Genomic DNA, 23,691 nt, shown 5'->3' on the forward strand with positions numbered 1-23,691 from the left:
GATTATCATGAAATTTACGTGGCATTTGGAGCACATTTGACCATGATAATCAGCTTTTAAAAGTGTCCGGATTATGGTACGTTACGGTATATTCTAATGCAAAAGTTGTACAGGCTTAGAAAGCTCTTAATTAACAACTGTGGGATTGCTCAACGTACACTACATTGAGAGCTGGCGTTAAGTCCCAGCGGGGACGAAATAAAGCCAACAGAAAAAGAAGAAGAAATGAAACCATTAAAATAATGAGACAACACGGTAAACGATCTGCTTTGCTTGTACCTATTCACAATATTTAACATTAAATTGAGCCTTCCATTAACTCGGTACTAGCTGTTGAATCCAACCCGAAAGAACATTGCAAAACAGATTTGATTGCATGCACCTTAAGCGGATAGAAACCTCTCCTTCACCTATCTCGGATCTACCTGTTACAGTAGCCCAAACGCCTCGATCCGCATCATTTGCCACATTAAAAGCAAAGCCGGAAAAGCAGATTACAGTCCTATAGTTTCACAATTATCCGCCCAGTCAACTGCCACCCACTCGCACTCTGGCTCTGCTGTAGGCTGGCGACTCTAATTGCAACCATTGATTTTGCTGCTCCGTAAAAGGACGGAGCCACATTACAATGCGGAGACAAGAATAGGTACGATAGAGACACAAATAGATAGATAGAGAGAGACCGTGTTCAATTCAATTCCCGGGACAATCAGTGCCCCGTGAAAGGCTTTCAACGCACGTATCGTTTCGGATCGTTCCACTTTGATGGTTCACATAAGCCCGGGTACGGTCGGTGGGAAGGGTGAATGCAAACTCTATCCCATATGGGTTTCGGGCTCATCGAAATTAGATTCGTGTGGAGCTGTCTGCACTGGTTCCGGAGAACCATCGATCGAAATTTGTTCACAGGATTAATGGATTTGTTAGCGAATTTCAAACGCCGACTGTCGACTTCGTTTTGTGCATTTATCCATCGAGCCCTGGAAGCTCTAATCACTCACCCGCCACTCCCTCCAACACCAGCGACTAATACAACGCACACGCTTTCCACCCCCAGCAAATCCGGAAGCGGATGCGATGCACAATGGATCGGGATGGTAATCGAGGGACATGGTTTTGTGATTAAATGCAAAAGTTGAAAAGCAATTCACAAATCGTCACATTTCCCAAACTGGCAAGTCATGAAAGCGTTTTGTTTTGAAATTTTGTCCAGCTGAATTGAACATTCTTGGCCCACTGTGCACTGTGACATAAATCCACAAAACGGTAAACGTCGCTAATCGCGTAATTCTTCGCGAACTTTGCGTTCCGATGGTTTTGCTCGCATTTGTCTTTGCTGCCGCGTGTAAGGTGGAAGGGTTCGAGGGAAGTTACACCGATGGCTGATGGAAATTCATTCGTTGGTTAGTCTTGTCAATATTTGTTTATGTTCGTTGGATTTGGTTACTTAGAAGCGTAAAGTTTGAACATGCGCTCAGGTTCAAACGTTTTTTTTTTTTCAAAACTACAATCTTCATTTGGCTACTCTGAGATGATAATAGGAACCTTCCAAAGCCTATCCAGACAATTCTGAACAACACTCTAAGTACGGAAACATTGAATACATACTGTCTACATAGTGTATGTAACAAATCGGTCCAAGAAGACAGGGAGAGAATCTGCCACCTGGCTGTGAAAATAAAAACGCAGTGGACCAACGTGCTCCGTTTGAAAGGACTACTCAAAAGAGAGCCCGAGAGCCGGGAATATGTGAGCAAAAAATAGAATAATAGATACACCACATACGGATTTACCAGGGCACAACGAGAGAAGGGATACATTGTAACAGCAGCTCTAACGAGGGGGTGGTGGAGCAATGTTTTTAGTCTCAATTGGAGAGCAGATGGGGCAGTTTTGTGAGAATGAGAGAGCAGTAACAATGGGAGCCATTTGGGAAACGAGCTACTAGTACATGCTTTTGCATTTACACATTCATCCGATATTCGAGAGCGAGTGCGAGTGAAGCGATAGCGGTAGAGAGGAAGGTAACCTACAATGTGGCCTACTATAAACAAGCAGCATCAACGGGGAATCAGGGGTTCGTTATTGGAGTTTGCACTTACCGGAAGATCTCGTGAGAGTTGTGTGGAATGGATCGTAACGGATGATGATGATTGAATGGGAAAGGGTCGATGAATTACGAAACGGGTGTTTGCTGCTTGATATGAATAAAAGTTGACTTTTGTCACAAAGCGCAACAATCAATGAAAACCTATGAAGTTGACCTTGCTAGTAGACCTGCGCGTAACCACCGTTGTTGTTTGGCTCACGCCGACGCCAATCGAGGTGTCTAGCAAAATAAAATGCGTCTTTTAGACAACCTAGCAGGTTGAGCATGATTGACCGCCCACGGTTGCTACTTTGTTATTGCCAGACCAGCTGTAATTACACAGAGAACCAATAGACGATGCTTGGGACTAGCAATCATCCTCAATGTGTAAAAACTGGTGATCTCGAATTAGGCAATACCAGCGCCAGTCGCGCCTGAACGCAGGTCAAGAAAGGAATGGGTAGGAAGGTGTGGTCGTGACACTCGCTTTGATGGAAGCCGAGAACACCTCTGCACTTCCACGAGGAATCACAGGGATGTTGGGTAAGCAGCAGGGTTCGTTTTGGTAAACGATAAGCTGAATTGATGTCCTAACAATCATATAACGTGAAGGAGCTTGGGATTGAACCCACGGTCTTCTGCTCAGTAAGCAAAAACGTTTGCCACTAGGCAGACGACCTCCTTTTTAATCATCGAGTTGCTGTTATTACCATGTAGTCATGTTAACAAATAAAACGATTGACGAATCTTGAATGTGGATGGGCTTGAGATTAGACTCATAATGTTCTGCTAAGTAAGCAACACCGGTTGCTCTAAGGCCACCGAGTCCTCATATCACATTATAGCGTTACTCAAGTTTTTATAGCTATTCAAACCCGGCACCGACGACAACGAAAAGTTTTACAACATACACGATTAACAAGCGATCTTACCATACCTTTTTTATATGAAAGGACCTGGGACCGCGTTTTTTGATCAGTAAGCAAGCCACTGCAACCGACGATCTTTGAAATCCTAAAACTAAAAGCTACGAAAGAGTACGTAGGCCTTCATTAAGATCCACTTTCACGCGACGTTCAATGTTTCGATTTTCTCTTCACGCAAGGTTCAGGCAATCATAACAAGCATGACCGACGTGACGATTGTTTAAGACCTGGTTAAACAAGCTATTCAAATGAAATTACATTCTCGAATTTCACTTGGCATGTAATGAACAACAGAAATACGCGATAATTCATATTTTCAGCGGTTGATGGTTAATTTTAAATATACTAACGGTACTGCCTACGACTACGACGGCGATTACGACAGCGAGTACGACGGCGCCTACGACGGCGCCTACGACAACGACAACAGCGAATTTGTAACTTACCATTTGTCTAGGATAAACATCTTTGCCCCGCACCTCCAATGGTTCTTCATGTCCGCTATCTGTCACTGTTTGCAAAATATCTAATAGCAATTACCTTGGTTGTAATACTTCCTGTATTGCCATGGTCATCTGAGAGGAGGTTCGCATCTAGTGCTTTCCCCAGGAACCGTTTCCGGCCACCAGCTACCGCCCGTCCAGTCTTGGGCGTATCCAGTGAGACATCCTTCAGCTTACTCACAATCTCCGACACTCAATGCAAATCGCAGGCACACTTACGCTAGTTACAAAAAAAAAACACACCCGGATCCAATAAACGTCACTCTCGCGAAAGAACACCCGTCGTCATCGAACGGCATAAAAAAGGAATCGGTGGGCAATTTTGTGATACGGATTTCCACAATCAACCGGGAATGCACGAATTTCACCACACTCAACTGCGAAACACGTTCAGAAGCACTTTTGGTACACTTTCGTTCGCGTAAATAAACTAAAATTAAAATTATCACTAGCTATGCCACAAATTTCTGGACCGGGAGAAAAAATCAAACAACGCATTTAGCGTTAAATCTTCTGTTGCTTGCAAACATGATGAATCATGTTTTCTTTCTCGATTCTAAAACTTCTCGGAAAACGAGAAAACCACCACTCACACACGTATAACCTTCCGGAAGGCAGAGTGCCAGCGCTAATTCGGCAAATGCAGCCGAAAACTATGAAAGCGAATGCACGCACAAAACAGAGAACAAACTTAAAACACAACCGTATCCAAAGGCGTTCGAAACTTGACTCCTCTTCTATCACAGTTCTTAATGTTTTTTAGAAAAAACTGCGTAGCTCTAGGATCAGCTCTGTTTTACGAAAGTTCCGGATCTTTCAGAGAACGGTCCCATGGCCATCCAGGTGCATGTTTGTGTAACGACCTCAAATTCTTTCTTATATCACAGTTCCAAATGTTTTCAAAAAAAAAAAGTGGAACTCTAGGATCAGTTTCGTGGATTGACCACTTTTACGGATGTTCCAGATCTTCCAGAGGACGGTCCCATGACCTTTTACGCACATGTTTATGTTACGAATTAATTTTATAAATATTTATATAGTTTATGACAGTTCCAAGTCTCTTTTAGACAACCTAGCATGTTATACAATAACTAAGTACACTAAATTTTTAAAGATGGTGTAGACATTCAAATGACTCCAAGTAAAAACATTTACTAAGCTCATATTGACTATTATAGTCTTGGTGTTCAGCTAGATTCTAATTGATAGTAGCAGGAAAATAGAATGCCGTGCGGATCTATTTGCTTTTTGCTGAAGGAAGTTTTACTGCTACCTAAGACAACAATAAATTTAAGCAGCACTTTTTAGTGCTCAACCTGTAAAATGTCTACCTGGTTCGACTCTTATTCTTCTTCGAAACTTGTTCGGACCCTACCCGAGGTAATCCTCCCAAGTAACCAAATGTTCTGATAAAAGGCTATTTGTGGCTTGGTTGCAGGTGGTCTATAGAATTCTGTGCAGCCTCATTTTTAAGTCGTTATAAGAACTTGAAAGTTCCGGTACCATAATTGAAGAGCATTCTAAGCAGCTTCTGGTGGAACTTGAACGGAACTGTTAGAAAATCAGTTAAAAAAGGCTTTGTCCTCTACACCAATTCTATATTTAGTGCGCACTTTTATGAAAGTTTATACTAAAGTCCGGTCTTCATGAAAGTTATTTCTAAAGGCAGGTATGAACGTGTATGATTTATTAGCATTATTAGTAGCATTGGTGAGCTGTTTGAAGAATTAAACCCAGTCCTACTGCGTGAGAGCCCAAGTTCGAACCGCTATGTCATCTGAGATACAGTCAGGAATCCTTATTGCCAGTATCCCTTATTGCCGGATTCCTTATTGCCGGTATCCCTTATTGCCGGATTCCTTATTTCCGGGCTATCCGCGAATAAGGATACCCACAGCTTATGGGATTTTCACTAATAGGGGCTGTGGTGGATTATCTAATTTGTTTCAAAATATAGAGCTATACTGTCTTCGACAAAGTTGTTGTACTGGAATAGACCAACAAGCCTGTGTCATTGGATTCAGGTTTAATTGAGAACTACGCCGCTAGAGGCGTTTCACTTTTATGTTACTTATGACGGGCGCAATAAGATATGGATCTTAGGTCAAACATAGAATATTTCGTGATCCTGGTCATATAGAAAGTTACTGTCTTGAGCAAAGTTATTCAAGTGACCAAGTCCTTTCGGATGGTTCAGAACTCTCTCACTACGCAGCGCTAGTGTGCACATGAGCTTTGTATATAAGCTGTATCTCAAAATCCTGGCCATATAGAAGGTTACTGTCTTCAGCAAAGTTGTTCAGGTGATCATGTATTTTTGTATGGTGTTCATATTAGTTCAGAATTCTTTCACTACGCAGCGCTACTGTGCTTGTGAACTTCCTATATAAACTGTATCTCGAGAACCTGGCCATAAAGAAATTTGCTGTCTTCAGCAAAGTTCCCAAGTAACCAAAAGTTCCGCATTCAACGATTAAAATCACTTTCAAGTTCCATAAAGTTCAAATAAAGTTCCGACCGAACCTTCAAGTTCCATAAAGTACAAATAAAGTTCCGACAGAACTTTCAAGTTCCATAAAGTTCAAATAAAGTTCCAACCGAACCATCAAGTTCCATAAAGTTCAAATAAAGTTCCGACCGAACTTTCAAGTTCCATAAAGTTCACATATAGTTCCAACAGAACTTTCAAGTTTCATAAAGTTCAAATAAAGTTCCGACAGAAGTTCCATAAAGTTCAAATAAAGTTCCAACCAAACCTTCCAGTTCCATAAAGTACAAATAAAGTTCCGACAGAACTTTCAAGTTCCATAAAGTTCAAATAAAGTTCCGACAGAACTTTCAAGTTCCATAAAGTTCAAATAAAGTTCCGACCGAACCTTCAAGTTCTATAAAGTTCAAATAAAGTTCCGACAGAACTTTCAAGTTCCATAAAGTTCAAATAAAGTTCCGACAGAACTTTCAAGCCACATGAAGCAATCCGCACAAGTCTTTATTAGTAACAAAATTTAATGTACGTAAATATTAAATGATCAGTGGTCCGAATAAATCATAATTCTTATATTTATGCAGTGCATCAACATTCTATTAAAACATAAAAAAAAAATTAAAAAGTAATTTCCTGGATTCGAACCCGTGTATTCGGCATGCGATCTACTAACGCTAACCACTGCGCCACAAATGTGTTGCAATACCATGCGGGCAAATACCAATTTCAAATTCATCAAGGTATTGTGTTTCGTATGCAAGTCAGTCAGCTGGCACTGAAAACTCCAACAGTAGGCGGGACAACAGCTCACTTAATATATCTCAGATGACGCAGCGGTTCGTGCTGGGGCTCTCACGCAGAAGGACTGGGTTTAATTCTTCAAACAGCTCCAAAACTACTAATGCTGATAAATCAATACACATTAATACCTGCCTTTAGAAAATAACTTTCATAAAAGTGCGAACTAAACATAGAATTGGTGTAGAGGGCAAAAACCTTTTTTAATTTATTTTCTAAAAGTTCCGTTCAAGTTCCGCCAGAAGCTGCTTAGAATTCTCTTCAATTATGATACCGGAACTTTCAAGTTCTTATAACGACTTAAAAATGAGGCTGCTTAGAATTCTAAAGACCATCACTAACTAAGCTGCTTAAGCCACAAATGGCCTTTTATCAGAACTTTTGGTTACTTGGGTTGTTCAGGTAATGAAGTCCTTTCGGAGGGTGGTCATATTATTTAAGAACTCTCTCACTACGCAGTGCTAGTGTGCACATGAACTTCTTTAATATGTTATGTGTGGAAAGCTGGCCATATAAGATGTTGCTGTGCAATGTGAGGACACGAAACGGAATAGGGACGACGTGTAGAGAGACTGGAAATCGATTTCGGACACCATTTTAAAATCCAAGATGGCGGTCAAATTCTCTACAATATGGGTATTTTCGGAAAGGGGATGACGTGTAGAAGCCGGAAATCTATGCCAGACGTCATTTTGAAAAATCATTTCAAGAAAAAATTGTCAATATCCTACAATATGTGTATTTCCAGAAAGGGGACGACGTGTAGAGGCCAGAAATCGATGCCAGGCGCCATTTTGAAATCCAATATGGAGGCCATCGGTTCAAGAAAAACTGTCAAATACCCTACAATATTGGTATTTCCGGAAAGGGGATGACGTGTATATCTGAATATCGATTCAAGTTGCCATTTTGGAATTAAAAGTTGGCGGCCATCGGTTCAATAAAAACTGTCAAATATCACAATATGGGTATTTTCGGAAAGGGAACGACGTGTAGAGATCATATATCGATGCCAGACGCCATTTTGGAATCCAAGATGGTGGCCTTTGCTCTAACTTAAACTATTAAGGGGGGACGTATATAGGCCTAAAATCGATATCTCCCACCATCTTGCGATCTAAAATGGTGGCAATTGGCTTTTTTGGGAGAGCCTCGTATCAGTTCAGCACAGTTAACGTGGACCGTTTACGGGGTAGGTTTGGCGATATTCCTCTAGGAACATGAATTTTGTATAATTAATGTTTTAGGGTATTTTGGAGCTCAAAATCTTGCCTCGCATAATTTTTCCAGAATAAGGCTTATCAAGCGTGTATAGCGTATCATTAAGCAAGATGGCAACGTATCGTGGAGAATTCCTCAAAACAATTAAACGCTTAGATTGTTTTGTTTTTTCTTTCGTAAACTGTAGATCTATTCCAGAATGTATTTACTCTCTCGTTGACAAAGAACCAACCAGCGCTGTCATGTTTTATGCATATTAGTAACCATCGTTCTTCCACTCCTTGAGTAGGGTTCCGACTTCCCTTAGCAAATCTAGCATTTTTGCACTCTGTTCGACATTACTGTCCAATGTGCAGAAGTTTTCGAACTCCAAGAGTTGATTTATTTTGAACCCGATTTCTGCCGTGGTGGGATGAAAATATAATCCATAACATTACTCATTGTAGATGGGTCCAGTTTGCTAACAATTTAATCTGCTGTAGCCGGTTCATCTCTTATGATTTCGTTGATTTCACTGTGTTTTTTATCCCCGGTGCACCAAACATGCCGTGAATTTGTTGAATTTCGGACTTGATCTGCAAATCCTCGTTGTCGTCTTCATTGCGTTGCGCATTCGCGAAATACGACGGAAGAATTTTCTTCCAGCAGTTTACCAACGTGCTTTGTTTTATGTCCTTTAGAACCACATCCAAGTAGTCGAAACAATTCTTGATGCTGAACTTCTTTCGTGTATCCGCTAGTGAAAGGCCTTCATTTTCTGCTGTTTCCAGAATAAAACTGTAGCTTCTCTTTACATAGCTCAGCTTGAATTTTTTGATGATGCCTGGATCAATGGGTTGAATCAAAGACGTGATTTTTGGTGGCATGTATAGAAGCATTATGTCGGGATTGATTATGATGGGCGGATACGACGGAGCATTATCAAGGAACAGCAAAGCCTTGAAGCTAATGTTCTTGGCTGCGCAAAACTCCTCCAACTGTGGTAAGAAGCAGTCGTTTATCTAGTCCTCAAATAATTTTCTGGCAGGGAGATTCGATTTCTGTTAAATTTTAATGATTCGCGTTATTGGTCATAACCAATGGCTGCATCATCAGGGACCGTTTCGCGTCAGAGCAAAACATGATTGAGAATCCTTTTTTGTCCCCTATCGATCCCGGTATTGTTTTCAGATGCTCTGAGACATAAGATCGTTGAGGCGTTTTTTTTTAAACAGTTTTTTTTTCATCGCAGTTGAAGACAGCAACTTTCTATGTGGCCAGTTTCTCGAGATACAGTTTATATAGGAAGTTCAAATGCACACTAGCGCTACGCAAAAAGAGAGTTCTGAACTACTATGAACACCATACAAAAATACATGATCACCTGAACAACTTTGCTGAAGACAGTAACCTTCTCTATGGCCAGGATTTTGATATACAGCTTATATACAAAGCTCATGTGCACACTAGCGCTGCGTAGTGAAAGAGTTCTGAACTAAGATGGCGACCATCCGAAAGGACTTGGTCACTTGAACAACTTTGCTCAAGACAGTAACTTTCTATATGACCAGGATCACGAAATATTCTATGTTGGACCTATGATCCATATATTATTGCGCCCGTCATAAGTAACATAGAAGTGAAGTGCCTCTTGCGGCGTAGTTCTCAATTAAACCTGAATCAAATTACACAGGCTTGTTGGTCTATACCAGTACAACAACTTTGTCGAAGACAGTATAGTTTTATATTTTGAAATAAATGAGATAATCCACCACATCCATTAGTGAAAACCCCATAAGCTGTGGGTATCCTTATTCGCGGTTCCTTATTCACGCCCCCGTTACCCCGGCAATAAGGATTCCTGACTATATTGAAGTGAGCTGTTGTCACGCCTACTGTTGGAGTTTTCAGTGCCAGCTGACTGACTTGAATACGAAACACAACACCTTGATTTAATTTTAAATTGGTGTTTGTCCGCATGGTATTCCAACACACTTTGACGCAGTGGTCAGCGTTCGTTGATTGCATGCCGAATACAAGGGTTCGAATCCAGGAAATTGCTCTCTGTTTTTTTATGTTTGGATAGTATGTTGATGCACTGCATGAATATAAGAATTATGATTTATTTGAGCCACTGATCATTTCATATTTACGCACATTAAATTTTGTTTATAATAAAGACTTGTGCGGATTGCTTCATGTGGGCTATGACGGACCTTTCTAGAAACTTTCAAGTTGCCACGAAGTTCCGGAACCGTTCCGTTTTTGGAACTTTTTTTGAACTCCAAGTTGCTATGAGTACGCATCGAAACTTTTGGAGCCTGAAGTTCTTCGTGTGCGTTCTACACGAAACGAAAATCAATTATTTTATTCATCTGTTTCACTTATACATTTTTGCCAAAACATCAGCCTTATACATTCCATAAGACAAACCACATAAGAATGCATTAAAGGTATGTGTGACCGCTTATACACTTCATTTGACACATGAACTTCATTAACTTTTTGCAAGGCGTCTGCTTATTAGTTCACTTATACATTTTATGAATAATCAGCAATAGAAATTTGCCAAAAGGTATAAGGAGATTTCTATCCATGTATAGTTTCTAAAGTAGCCAGAATGTTGTGTTGGAACTTTATGTGCACTTTATGGAACGTGAAATTGAACGTTGAATGCAGAACTTTTGGTTGCTTGGGAAGAAAGTTCTGTCGGAACTTTATTTTAATTTTATGGAACTTGAAAACGACGGATCTTTATTTGAACTTTATGGAACTTGAAGGTTCTGTTGGAACTTTATTTGAACTTTATGGAACTTGGAAGTGAGTTTTATCGTTGAATGCGGAATTTTTGGTTACTAGGGCTGCTGGACATCGATTTGGAAAATTCCTCTTCGATCCTTCGGATTCTTATAGTAATCTCCTTGGATGTCGATTTGGAGAAACTTGCGCAAAAGAAAAGGGCAATCGCTTGATCCCCCTTCTGATGAAATTCAATTGAGCAATCAATTTGATATGCTTACGGATGATGAGAATGATCCAAACATTCCCGGCTTGATGATAAAAAGGAAAAAGTTCCCCCTGTTGCTGTAACCACTTCCGATTTCCAAGCTCTTCGTAAGAAACTTTTGAGCTTCTAATTGGCCGTCGGAGTGAATGCCGTGTATTGGTAGAAACCTTGAACGGATTCAAACGTCTTCTCAAGTACCTTTATGAGAAGCAACACACATTTTTTACATATAGCTCGGTTCGATAAAATAGCAGCGCATGCCGATTTTCATACAAAATGGTCAACTTTGACATGATGTAACTTTGTTAACTTATGATCAATTGAGCTGAAAGGTTTGCCAAAGAACTACAAATATTTTACGATTACAAAATATTAAATTTTTGGAAGCACCTGCCGGAAAGTGAGACACCAGGTAAAATTGTTCAAAATAATAGCAGTACTAATAATTTTCATTTCCGCTTAATTTTGAGATTATAAATTTTACATTTCTCAAAATTCTAACAATCCCCACCCAATTAACAAATGTACATACTAGTTAAAAATGTTTAAATATTTGCAGAACGTAAATTTTCAAATAAAAAACTGCTACTGCTACCCCATATGGCACTCTTGCCCCACCCGACCCTACAGGTATACCTCGATATAATGTAACTGTCACTTTTGACTTCCATCGCTGATTTTTCGTAAACGAGCAAAGTAATAACACCATCGGACAGATTAGATAATCCCACATCTATTGGTGATATTAATTTCTATGATTCAATTGTCAATAGGGAGATATTGACGATGGAAGTCAAAAGTGACAGTTACGTTTATTTGATATTATTAAACACCTTCTGATTGATACAGGAAGTTCCCAGGAGACTGTGATAGAACGGTTGTAATGAAGAGGTATGATTACGTTGAATTCAACTGACTTGATCAATTGACTTGCCCTGTCTAAACCCAGCTTAAGAAAATGACCCCAATTAGTTGTAATTTTATATTGTACGTGTATTCGTTAATGCCGGTTCCTATAGTGTGGGCCATATTATAAAAATCTTGACGGTACATCTTGCAGAACAACCGGAACCTATGTTTTATCATATTCCTAAGATGGAACAGCGTATCCTCCAGCGTGCGATGCATCGATGCTAACCACTACACCCGGCCCGTTCCCGCAATTTCAATTGCGGTACACGCGTATTTCCTTATTACATCAAGCAAATTACAGCTCCAACAATACACCACTTCCGATCAGCTTCTAATCTCTATTTACAAAATATCCCACGACCAGCCACAAAGCATCTCCTTAGAAAACTTCCGGTCTGTACCTTTGTAGGTACCTTTAGGGCACATTAGCATCCTCCTCGGTCTTGGCTACCAAGCACCATAGTTGAGAGAATCGTAAACATTGCAATGACCGTCATCATCGTGATTATCATCATTCCCTTCACGTTTCCGCGTTGCTGTGAGAATCTCTCCCACTTGCTCACGGCAGGGGGCGAATCACGATTCTCGTGATGTTCGCGTGAATTTGCGTGAGAGAGAGGCTGCTGTTTACATTCGACGGATGCGCCGCCGCCGCTTCCGATTGCGAACATCTTGTTGCAGAGCTCAGCTTCATTTCAGTCTCTCACGGGTCGTCGTAGCGATAAGAACATCACGGTGGTTGCCGGTCGAATCGCTATCATTCCACGCGCGAGGAGGCGGAGGGAATCAGAATTGTGGGATTGCTCTGCCCGCGGCGCAGCTTCCTCCTGATTAAGAAGGTTGAAAAGAGTTTCCAGCCAATGTGTGTGTCGTCTACAGTCTACAGGTTCGAAGCGTGTAACACATCCGGGACGCGTTGTGCTAGGAAAAGGAAATTCCTTGAGTGAACAGGAAACCGGGTCGTCATCGTCGTTGACATTCGACGTTGCTGTGCGCTTCCACCCAGCAGGTGAGGGATAGGCTGGGAAGCGAATGTATCGTAGAAGGTCACAGCTGGTTATGTTGTGAATCTAGGCCTGTGCAGAAGAAACAAAAAAAAAATCCCCGAGAGAATCGATAGAACGTCGTGTGAGCATCGTAGGAGATACAGTTACAAGACTGTTTTGGGTAAAGTTACGTTGCCTGCTGCTCGCTACACACAGTGAGTGCCGCGCTTTGAATGGGGAAAAGTTTTCCCTTGTGTCTGAGAACGGCGAAGAAAAGCTCGATGCTGAAATCGAGTCCGCCCTCCGCTGTTGAAGGGCTGTCATCGTTCGAGTTTCCAATAATCGGTTTCAGTGTTCGGCAGTTTCGATAGACAGGTTTGATTTCTCCCAAAAGTGTATTTCTGTATGTTGTTGTTGTTGTTGTTGTTGTTGTTACTGAGCTGCTACTGGTACTGGTACTGCTGGTTTTGTCCTGAAAGTGAGAGCGAGAGAAGAACGTCACGGGGAAAAGTTGAATGAAAATTATCAACAAAATGCTCTCGGTTCGTTTACCCGGTGCGTAGGTGGGAGGTACGAAGGATTGGTGGAATAGTACCCTTACAAGGAAAGGAGAAAGATGCATGGAGCATAATATGTAGAGATGTGCAGATTTTAGTCGGTTTGAAGATTCTATAATGTAGGTACGTCTTAAGTTCGAGATCTTCCCAACTAACAATTTTAGCTGCAGATAAGGTTATACAATCAAAACGTGGCTAAAGCAGCAAATTTTAGTCTGTGTAAGCTAGTCTGCAGCTAAAATGTTTGTTGAGTTTGCAGGCTGCTGCATTCTATAAAACTGTTCATAGCTCTTTCGGGATAAACCTACACAATTTTGTAGGTTGAACTTAATCACTCTACATCAAATGTTATTATACAAAATCTCTTTATTTTATATTGTAATCAACTACAATTGTTACATTATTACCTATTCGTGTGTGGGTAGTGAATTTAGTAGAAGTTCATTGGTCCATCATTTCGTTCACCTGCCCTTCGAGCCAGTGCGTATTTTTGCCCCCCCCCCCTTTATTATATGTGATAACTTAAGATCCTGACATGGGCGGGAGATGCAGAGTCGAAAAATATCAGAACGAGCCAAACACAAACTGTCACGAAATGTCATAGCGAGCCAAACCGATGAATAATGCTTTTGTTATACCGTGGACCCCCGGTGAGCTGAACGACACTTCGTGCATATATATTTTTTTCCTTGATTTGTTTTCCGTCGATCTTGACCTGAGGTCCCACATCCAATCTGTATTTCCTGATTGCTGACTTATCTTCAAATGCTTCAGAATCGTTCTATTTGCCCGCTCAACTTCGACGTTTGCTTGTGGCCAATACGGCGTAGTTTTTCTTTGTATAATATCATATTTTTTGCAAAAAAAAAACTTAATTTCCTTGCTCACAAACTGTGGCCCATTGTCAGATTTAATGGATTCAGGAACCCCAAACCTGCAAAATGTTTCATGCAGGACCTGTACAGTACGCTTTGCTGTTGTTTGCTTCATAACTATGGCTTCTGTAAATCTGCTAAAATAATCCACTAGCACGAAAAGCGTATGGCCCGAAGGAAGTGGTCCCATGAAGTCCACTGCTATATCCATCCACGGTTTATCTGGCATTCTCGTACTCTTAATAGGTTCCGGAGGCCCAAGTGTAGAAACAAGTATACACTGCTGACACCGCTTTATGCAAGCTTCAACTTGTTTGTCGATAGATAGCCACCAAACCTTTTGGCGTAAACGACGCTTCATAGCTGACATTCCAGGGTGCGTGTCATGATTCAAACCTAAAACCCTTCCTCGCAATGTTTCGGATATGATAAGCCGGTTTCCTCTCAGCAGAACGACATTAGCACTACTGAGTTCATTTACGTACGGTTTGTATTCCCTCTGCATGGTTTCCGTCGATCCTGAGTGCAGAGCCGCCAGAACTTCCTGAATACCTTCATCATTTACTGTTTCCTGCTGTACCTCCTGAAGCGTCACCGCGACCGGTACAACCTGCTCAACGATATTCCGAATGTATTCTTCTCCTGACTCATCGAACGGTTCCGGGGGTAATTATCTAAGTCTCGAAAAAACGTCGGCTAGGTTTGCAGATCGTGGAATATGCTCCACATCGTACGTATAATTTTGTAATTTAAGAACCCATCTCTCGATCCTTGCGCATGGTCTGGACCTCGGGCTGAAAAGGAATTTAAGTGCCTTATAGTCGGTTAATAGTGTAAACTTGATTCCAAGAAGCTATAAACGAAACTTCTCTCGCCCCATGCAAGCGATAATGTTTCGCGTTCTGTTTGGAAATACTTCATTTCCAAATCGGTGAGGGCTTTACTGGTGTAAGCGATTACTCTGCTATTTCCTTGAGAATCCTCTTGCAGGAGTACTGCTCCTAACCCTGTTGCGCTTGCATCTTTCATCAGTTTCGTTCGATCCTTGGGGTTGAAGAACCCTAGATGATGGATTTTAGAAATCGCATTTTTGATTGCATTGAATGCTAAATTATAAATTGTCCACTTAAATTGTACTCCCGATCGAAGAAGATGTCTCAGTGGCTCGGCTTTAGAAGCAAGATTCGGAACGAATCTACCGACGTAGCAAATCAACCCAAGGAAACTTCTCAGTTCTGAGACATCATGTGGCTCACGGAACTTCTGAATGGTAGCAATTCTGCTCTCAGTTGGTCGAACTCCGTCAGCTGAGAGCTGATGACCAAGGAATTCCAGCGTTTCGACCCCAAACACACACTTTTCTTTGTTGAGAAGATTGTCATACTCCGAAAAACGCCTCAGTACAGCATCTAATCTTCTATCGTGCTCTTCCTTGCTTGCGCCAAATACCACGACATCATCCAGGTAAACAATAACTCCTTCAAGACCAGCCGTGATCGTTTCCATCACTTTCTGAAATAGTTCAGGGGCACAGCTGACCCCGAACTTTAAGCGTTTGTACCTATATAATTCAAAATAAAATAACAAATGAACAAACGGTTGGTACCTAGTAACTTTATTTTATTATCAAAAACAAAATTCGCACATCTCCCTGGAAAGTCCGTACTTCGTGATAAATGTCGTGATTGGACGGGATCGCTCGGATATCTCGACTTGGTGGTAAGCTTCCTTAATGTCGATTTTAGAAAACTGAACGGTACCAGATACCCTATGACTACCAGTGGTAACGGATAGGTTTCTCATAGAACCGCTTAATTGGCCCTACGCATATCAACACAGAGTCTAATTACACTTGAATCCTTAAGGACAGGCACCAATGGTGATACCCACGGCAACGGTCCTGGGGCACGTTCAATGATATCCAGTTCTAGAAGCGAACTTATTTTTTCCTCGATCTTTTCTTCCATTGCGATTGGTGGCCGTCTGTATGGCTGTTGAACAGGTTGAAATTGTTCATCGATCGGTTTGGTCACCGAGCAAGCAACGTTGACCGTCTTCCACGACATAAAATTTTGCCTCTGCCCTGTTGTTCGCCGCTTCAATCTCTGAACAAAACACTCCTGCTATCTTTAATGGTTTATCAGAAGCATACGCGATTAGTGATCTGTCAGTTTTCGTTGTTGCGTTCACCACTTTTACTCCAGCCTCCTTCATTTGATCCCAAACGTCTTTTGTGATGATGTTGGCATCGCCCACTTAGTCGATTGTCATGGGAATGTCAACTCCACCCACCTTGAAGTTAAAAACGTTGCGTCCCATAGCGTAGAATACAAACTCGTGTGCTTGTTTTTTCTCAGCTTCTTCATAGATAGCTCGAATCCGTTTGGCTTTGGTGCATAGGTTGAGTCTTCTTGACGGCGTTTAAAATTCGATTTAAAACCACGTCCAGTACTGGTACTGTGCCACCGTTTAGCCCAATGTCCAATTTTCCCACATGCAGCACACCTTGTCTGCTTTGCAGGGCAGTCATTACAACCTTGCACGTAACCTCGACGCCCGCAGCTATAGCAGAAACGGTTAGTTGATTGATATCGACTTGGATATGCTTTTTGGATTGTTTGAACTTCGGTCACGGACCGAACGAAAATATGTTCTAGCAACCGAGTTGATCCGGCCTTGTTTGCATATGTATGGTTTTCCAAATTGCTTGGACTGATTGAACGGTTCCGTTAGACTCGTACCCAATGCGATGATTTTGTCAAGAGTACGGTCCTTCTGAAGAACTTTCGTTCGAAGTTCTTGTGACTTGCACCCTTGGGCGATGCGATTCGCAATCAATTCGTCCACAACACATGAATCGTAATTGCATCTAGAAATCTGCTTCGGCAGCCGCATCACGAAGTTCTTAAACCTTTCTTCTTGTTGCTAAACAATCTGATGGAACAGATGACGCTCATACGTTTTACGACGGAACGGTTCGAAATAATTATCCAGACATTGTATGGCTATATCGTAATACGGAGGATCATCGGTCACGTGGGCTACTTGGTTAACCCCAGGAAGGTGACGTAGCAATTCTTGGAGTCCTGGTCCTCCAAGGTAAGCTAACTGCGCTCTCTTGTATCGCTGTTTTTCTATATTCTGAGCCATGAAAAAAGAATCCAAATCTTTTTTCCATGTTTCCCATTCCCCCGGGAGACTGCTGGCCTCCACATTAACGTCGAACGGTTTGATACGACTATGTGCAGACATCCTGTGAATCACAATGTTTGGTGAACAAGCAAAACTACCACGCGTAGTATTCATTTTTTTTGTCGTGTTTTCCCAATGTTTTTTTTTGTTAAATTAAATGTAATAAAATATATAAGGTGTAAAATATTTCAGCTTTTCTGTTTTATATTAAAACGCAATGCATGTTTTGTAATTTTATTCAATATAACAGGAACATATCCAATTTTCAGCTCATGTTTCGTATAGGGACACAATCTATTCTTGCTTAAGGCACGCCTAGGTACACAACCAATCCTATCTTAAGACACACAGCCCATGCTTCTTCTAAGTAAATGACCAAACTTTTCTCATGGCACACAGCCAACCACTGAAAATGAATTACATGGTATACAATCGTTTCACTTCAATAGCCGTCAATCAAAATTTGATCTCCAACAGTCGGCACTCCATCGAGGACAAACGCACAAATCATCCAAAAACCATCCATGCAGATAAAAGTTCGGCAGCAACAACTCAATCGCACAGTCTTTGTTGATGTCTGTGGCTCTCAATCAAAATCATCAGTCACCTACATGTACCGTGACCTTGACACCGTCCAGTATTGTAAATGTAGAAAAATCACAAATTCTCAATTATGATACGATCTAAATTTGGAAAACAATTCAAAACATAACCTCCCAAAAAATCCACTAAACTTCAACCGAAGGTAAACAATCTTGTTTTCTTACCTGTAGCCGCTCCCGTCAAAACACAAAATGCATGGAAAACATTGGGAAGGAACCACTAGTATCACAGAAATGCAAAAACCATTTCACCTCGATTCATTGCTTTCTGTTTAACTTCCATCTGTGTACTTACGTTTTTTTGACGTAGGACTAAGTCTGTGGTTTCTTTAAGGGGGTACACTTTGTGAAAACCGAAATTGGGACTAGTAACACAATTATGAAAAATTTTGAACGTTAATAACTCAGCTGCCCCTGGACCAATTTCAATAATTTTACCACCAATCGATCATAAATATGTCTACGCATCTGTTAAATTTAGGACTTTATTATTTTTCAAAATGCCACTATTGAAAATTGCACGAATGTGCAACTGTTGCTATGATAATTAAAAAGATTTCAAAGTTGAATTCCATCCGGTCTCACCAAACGGTGTTTATTCAATCACCGCATGGTAAGGGATGGTGTTCTCCAGTACACAACGAAAGGCTGCCTGCAAGCAGTGAACTGCAGCCTACATGCTCACCTATGGGAAGAGGAAGAAGCCGCATTCATAAACTACGTAGACTCTTTAGGGGGGGGGGGGGGGTAGACAAATATCTACATTGCATACATGGGGGACGCGGTGGGGGGGGGGGTCAAAAACCTCTTAAAATCGGTCTACGTAGATTATGAACAGCCCCTAAGACCACGTAGTCCTACGTCACCATTGCGTATAACCCCATAGGGCTGTCCCTTGTAGTTTTTCCCATTGAGACCTAACCTCACTTTTTTCAGGCCTCCGCCCCTTCCACCGAAAATAAAACCGCCACCAACTTCTTCGGATTTTCAGGATAAAAAAACAGAATTTTCCGCGCAAACAAACTACCGTATGCGTGATAATGTTTGCACCATTGAGGAATGTCAAAATTAAAAATAAATCTCAAAAATTTCGTTTTCGAGTTTTTTTTTTTTTATTTATTCAAATGGGGGATGTTTCTCAGAATCTTAAACTATGTTAATCATCGATCGAGTTTCCACTTGCTGCAATTACGGCCTCCACACGCCACGGCAGGTTCTAATAATGTAGTCTGGATCCATTTCTCTCCAGGTACGGGTCAATGTTTGTCTGAGGCTTGCTGTACTCGGGTGGCGTTTAGAACAGGCCTTGGCCTTCATGGCGCGCCATATTGAGTAATCCAGCGGATTAAGATCGGGGCTGGATGGCGGCCACATATCCTTCGCCCAGAACGGAAGTTGTTCCTGCAACCACTTCTGAGTGCGGTTCGAGGTGTGGCACGGAGCCCCATCTTGTTGAAATACAACATTTGGCTTCGGATCATACTGTTCTTTGATCCACGGAAGAACATACTTACTTAAAATCCCTATGTAGACCTCCGTGTTGACCTTGTCGCCTTCTGGAATGAACACCGGGTCCATTTTTTTGCCATCGGAAGCCACCAATCCAAACACCATAACGCTAGCAGGATGCTTGGTCAGATACACGTTCTTGTGCTCATCGGCCACGTCTTTTACCGGAAGAGAACTAATATACCGGTCGGTTCTGAAATTTGATACGGGATCGACGGTAAACATGCTCTCGTCGGTGAACAGAATTACCGGATTTTTTCGCTTAAGGAAGTTCAAGATTTTCTTGCATCGTTCGACTCGTAGCTCCCGGATGCGGTTGGTAATCATGTGAGTTTTTTTTTTCCGTGCCCTCGACTTCGCCCCGCAATCTTACTTTACGATCTTCCGTGCCGTAAAGTCACTGATCTCGTGTTCCTATGCCATTTTCCTTATTGAACGCACTGGATTCACCCGAATCTTCCTCCTTTTGATAGCAGCGATAACCCTCGAAACCCGAGCTGACCTCGGACGACCTGTGGTCACCTTCGCGGATAGTTTTCCTTTCTTTCTCGGTCTAAAACCCTTTTGACGGTCCACCGGACACTCCCACGGCGATTGAAATGTCTTTTTGCGACATTTGCGCGTGGGACAAATCACGAATACGCGCCACTTCGTCATGGTGCAACTGTCAAACTAAGTAAATCATTTTCTTTTATACACAGCCTACTACGGTACGAGCTATAGGTTACGTGCATGCAAAGAAAACCAAGGCATTGTATGCACAGGTGAAACGGGAACCTTATTTGTACGATGGTGCAAACATTATCACGCATACGGTACTTTCATTAAACTGAGCTTATTTTCAATCCTCGTCGTCAATTATGTCAGATTTAATGAATAATATCTAGCTTGTATTGAACTTCTGAACTCTTTATATTTCTTGCTTCCGTTCACAAAGATACATTCCACATGCACTCCCTTTCTTCGCACCCCCTTCGCCTTGATGTTCCGTTGCAGTGCTGCCGTTTCTGAGATAGGGTTACTAGTCACTACCGACAGGCGCAATCTTAGATCCATAGGCCAGCATTAGAGCCATTTCCCCTATGCCTCCATAATTTTTCCTGTTTATTTGGTTGGGGAAATGAATTTAATGTCGGCCTAATGCCCCTAATTTGGGCCCATACATAAATTCAGCAATCGACTAAATTTTCAATAGCGACCAAAAATATTCATTAATACCGTCCCAATAACGCGTTCATCTAGATAAAATTGATAATTTATATGAAGTAAGATCCATAGGCAAACATTAGAGCCATTTACCCTATATGTTGCACATCAGAGATGAGCAAAATATATCAAAATGGCCAGGCATATTGTGCAGCATTTAAGGGGCAAGATGATTTAAAAACATCGGGCTTGTTTAAATCAAAGATTTAAACAGAATGTTTCAGAATCCAATAAATGGATGAAACGTGGACATCTCGTACTGTACGTTCCGTTGTATTGTTATTAATAAATGATTAGTCGTTGATAGCATCTAGTTTATAAATTTTAATGGATGCTCCATCTTCCTTTAGTGGTCCGGACACAACCCGGGGGCTTCTTCAGTATATTTCCCGATAATTTGGTGCTGGTGGTTCTTTCAAACTCACAAGTTTTCAGAAGTGTTATCTGAATAGGGTGAGTGCGGAAGTGATGTACAGTAAATGAAATGCAAGTTAAAATTCATCTTATTGTCGCGCTCCCACCAAACATATGTAGTCTCGTATGTCTTTGAGCAGACCATAACCAAAAGCTTAAACATATGATTAGTAAATCGAAAATATGAGTTTGTCATCGAATTAATCGGAACAAATGAGAATACTTTCGGTGATTTCGACTAAAGTACTCTAGTAATAGTATGGACGACTGTCACCTCAAAACTGAAAAAAAAATCATGAACAGAGAAAGAATGATTTTCCAGCAAGTAAGAACGTACTTATTACAGTATCCCCCTCTAATCCGACAAATTTGTGCAGCTAGTACTGAATAACGTACAATTTGAGTTACTAGATTAAAAGAGTACAACGTTAGTACAAAGGTATACTTTGTACGTCTGTCGAAGGCCAATTTCAGCCTCTCAAACCGTTTACTTTACTTACCCCATAAGAGAAACACGGGAAAGACAACATTTTTTATTCATTCGACCCATGGGAAACCTTCATAGCAAACCAATGTTCAAAGCAATTATCTTAAGGCTGATCAAATTCAAGAGCAAAGTATTTTGATTGCCATTCGATGCTATAAGATGAAACTCAATCAATCGGTTCAATTTGTATAGCTTTATTTAATTTCTCCACGAAAATCATAAATTTGCTCTTTTCATATGGCATTCTTACTTGTTGTTTGACATCCACACATGGTGAAACAAAAATTTTGTTTCTTATAGAGAAACACCGTTGCGGCGGTGAAGGAAAATCCCTTTGTGTACGTTGTGTGGCGACATCTACTATTTACAAGTGGGTAGGTGAAACTAAGGCTATCTTGTCTGGGACTTGCTAATTTCACACACGATACCGAAAATTTGTTCATCTTAGACGCATCGCCAGGTCTCCAAAAGTGCTGAAACTAAAACGTGCGAGCCAGCTGTACGTTCATTTTCGTGACAAAAGGCAAAGGGAGAGAGATTTGAATTAACGTATGCTAAGTTGAAGGTTTTATATGTCAAAAAATCATGCAAGCGTTCAATCGTTATGACCGTTTTCATAAATGACAGTTATTCCGAATCACCCTGTAGTAAGTTTTAAAATGATTGTCTTAATATAGATGGATAAAACCTATAATGAACATAAAGGCAGTTGAATTTAGCTGAACGTTGTAAAGCGTTAGTTGGAACAAACGACACGTGATGCAACGAAATGGGAGGGATTTGATAACCATCACTTATTCCACTTTTCAACTTAATTAAAACTTTATAAACCCGATATCGTAAATTTTTAAAATTTCCACAAATACGAAAACGACGCAGCAACACAAAAACACGGCATTTTCGCAGCGCGGCCTATTTCGGCATTCTGACATTATGAAAAATTCTACGGAAAACTCTGTCACATGCCCGTTTCCAGCCATTCATTGCCACAGTACACAGATAGCAGAGCTTCTTTGTATTGGTGCGATTTACTCCTCCCGAGCAGAAAACGTGCTGTGCGAGGCTCCTACACTGCTATCTATTGCTCGTTCGTTCACTCGTTGCATTCCTTGACAGCAGCTTCCCCACCAAGCGGTGGCGTCTCCATGGTGTCTAGGTAGTTTGCTCTACTCAACCATCAGCCACCCACACCGTTTGGTGTTTCTGTTTACTGCAGCAGTTTATTTACAAAAGTGGAAACGCAGCAGCAGTGGCAGCCGTTCGCTGATTGCCGTTACGCTAAAGGCAGCTACTGTTCCAAATAAGGGATCACTGTGGGGGGGGGGGGGGGTAGGTGTCCCTTCCTCCCGGATCCCCCACCACAGGATAAATGTGGATACGGAAGCGAATTATAAATGAGGCAAAACAAGTCCTTATTCTTGTCGTGTGTTATTTCTCGCAGGCTGTTTTCCTTTGCCGTCCTCGTTTTGTTCGTTCTGCAGTTCTGCCAAGGACGACGACTGGCAACCGAAGGAGTGGAGGAAGAATGTGGAGCTTTTGCTTTATTTGATTGTTCCGCAGAGTTTCTCGTCGGTCGTTTGTTCGTTCGTTCCCCGTGTTCTTTGCAGGGCGCCGCACGCGGTTCACCGGCGAAGTGAGGCGCAAAATTGCGCTAATGAAATGTAATTCAATATGCGCTTAATGGGATGTTCAAGGACATTGGCGCAGAACCTGAAGGAAGGAAAGTTGCTCAAAAAATAAATAAAAAGGGTGCGATGAAATTGTTTTCAACTGCAGAGTAGTGGGGTTTTTTCGTCGACGGTCATTTCTCCTTGACCTTGGATAAGATTAAATTTTGCTAATTGAAAGTTAGCTATAGGTCGAACAAAATTACAATGTATTTCACTATTGCAGGTTGTGTTTACAAAAGCTACGTAGATTTCTGAATTAAAAAAAAAATTAGA

General features: G+C 41.3%; 1 protein-coding gene across 2 annotated transcripts in view; it reads left to right on the forward strand.

Moving 5' to 3' along the window:
- Positions 1–12,641: 12,641 nt before the first annotated feature.
- Positions 12,642–23,691, forward strand: part of Hs3st-B (Heparan sulfate 3-O sulfotransferase-B) — a 292,186-nt gene continuing 281,136 nt past the window's right edge. Inside the window, exon 1 of one of the 2 annotated variants that reach the window (XM_065228917.1) lies at positions 12,642–13,251. The gene's annotated coding sequence lies outside the window, so the exon portion shown is untranslated. The remainder of the gene's footprint in view (positions 13,252–23,691) is intronic. The other variant, XM_065228919.1, reaches the window with a different exon arrangement.

The sequence above is a fragment of the Ochlerotatus camptorhynchus genome, unplaced genomic scaffold (assembly GCF_037179485.1).
Source record: "Ochlerotatus camptorhynchus isolate MF236.1 unplaced genomic scaffold, CSIRO-AGI_Acam_v1.1 ptg000304l, whole genome shotgun sequence".
NCBI lineage: Eukaryota > Metazoa > Arthropoda > Insecta > Diptera > Culicidae > Ochlerotatus > Ochlerotatus camptorhynchus.